The following is a 1,913-nucleotide window of genomic DNA, read 5'->3' as shown; positions in this document are numbered from 1 at the left end:
CACTGCCACCTTGCTCTCGTGCTGTCATCCACCAAGAGCTTCAAGGAAGCCATGCTTTCCAAAATAAGCCTGAGCTGTGCCACAACAGTGTAGGAGAAACTGAGCTGACAAGCTTGTAAGAACAGTCACTTAATCAGGACTCTACTCCAGACCCAGAAGTCTGAAGAAGTTGGGATAAAGTTGCTAGGAATTGCCAAGAGAAAGAAAGCACTTCCTGCCTCCCAGACTTAATGAAAGCAGAGGCAGGTGCAAAGAAACCCAGCCTTGGTACTCCTCAAAGACAAGGCGTCTTGTCTTGAGTAACAGGAAGCACCACTAGGATGAACCAGTATCACAACTGCACTGAAAAGCTGTTTATTCAACCTTTTATTTATTATTTATAGGGATCACAGTGGTAGCTTTTGATGTTTCTCACACAGGCCATCAGCAGGTTCAAGTACTCCATTTCTCCTTGCCCTTCTGCATAGCTATCTATTTTCTAAGAAACCGACTCCCTTGCGCAGAAAGCTCAACAGACAAAAGGATCTGAAAGAGATAATCAGAGGGGGAAAAAAAAGACCAAAATTTAGTGGTAGAAGATCAAGTCACATAGAAAAGATTTTTACAAGAGTTCTCTATTCAGATTGGATTGGCTCTAGGTACATGGAGAAAAGGAAGCTTTAGCTCTTTAAAACTTTAGGAAATAAAGAACTATAGGTTCTGTCTATGCCAGCAGCCACCAGTCTTAATTAAATTTAAAAATCCCCAAACAGTTAAAGATTAAAGAAGTGCATGCTGCTGGCAATGGAGTATTCTGCTCTCCTGGACTGTCAGTCCAGGCAGTAGTGTCAAATAGCCCTCTAACCACAGCATCAGATGTCATGAGAAGTGTTGCCTGGAGGAAGTCATCTTCCCAAACCCTATTTGGTTACCATGTGTAGATCTGTTTCATACCTCAGCACCATTAACATGAACTTCAGCATTTTCTTTTTCCTGGAACACTTTCATTATTTTTCCTACGTTCACAGCAGGTACACATCACAGCATACAGTACCTTATGATTCACTTGTTGTTCTCAACGTTTTTCAATCCACATCCTGCATACATCATGTTCAAACACAAGGAATCAGACTGCCTGCACTGGTCCTCGAATTGAAAGGCTGCCAGCTGAGCCAGGCTACCAGAACTTGCCTCTCCAGTATACAACTAAAGAACAGACTTCACTGGCAGTCACAAACACTGAGCAAAGCTGTGCAAAGGTGGAAAGAAAAAAAGGAAGTTAATACATCAAGGCACACATGAACTAATCCTGTATCAGTTACACTTTTTATTGTGAATATCTTCTAGGTAACTTATGTTCAAATGCCATCACTAACTGCATTATTCTGAAAGGCAATGGAATGCAGATGGGCTACCCCAGGCAGGCACAGAGAGCAACCAAAGTCCTGGACTCCCAGTCCTAGAAGAAGACAAAAGCCCTGCACATACTGGTGTAGAGTATAAACCACATGAAAGAGTAAAACATTGAACCATGTATTTACAGATGGCTATTACTGCATAAGTTGAATTAGTCTATCTAGTAGCCCTCCTCTTTCCAAAAGGGAGTCAAGGCAATCAAAAGTAAGGCATCTTTGTATAAATAGGGTCTCTGTTTTCAGAAAATATTCTAGTCTTCCATTTCAGTATTTGTTATACTACTTTACTCAGTAAAATGCCTTTTTCTCAAGAGTTTTGGGTGACAATCAATAGCAGCAGTCCTCATCTATATCCTGTAAAGGGAAAATACCTGGAATTATATTTTAGGAAAGTTTAGTTTCATGTCAGAGCCACTATTCATTTGCTGCAAATTATTTTCAACAAGGCCCTTATGCCATCTTGTCACAAACTGCAGGTTGTCCCACTTCCAATCCTGTGGAGTGGTCATAATATCATAC

At 41.0% G+C, this 1,913-nt stretch overlaps 1 long non-coding RNA gene across 1 annotated transcript in view; it reads right to left on the bottom strand.

Moving 5' to 3' along the window:
* Positions 1-353: 353 nt before the first annotated feature.
* The window catches only part of LOC115948427, a 6,472-nt gene continuing 4,912 nt past the window's right edge, over positions 354-1,913 (bottom strand). Inside the window, exons 3-4 of the long non-coding RNA XR_004082253.1 lie at positions 1,034-1,228; positions 354-525 (exon numbers count right to left, since the gene is read on the bottom strand). This is a non-coding gene — a long non-coding RNA (uncharacterized LOC115948427). The remainder of the gene's footprint in view (positions 526-1,033; positions 1,229-1,913) is intronic.

This window comes from Geospiza fortis, unplaced genomic scaffold (assembly GCF_000277835.1).
Source record: "Geospiza fortis unplaced genomic scaffold, GeoFor_1.0 scaffold154, whole genome shotgun sequence".
Lineage (NCBI taxonomy): Eukaryota > Metazoa > Chordata > Aves > Passeriformes > Thraupidae > Geospiza > Geospiza fortis.
This window is presented reverse-complemented; position numbering and strand designations above follow the sequence as displayed.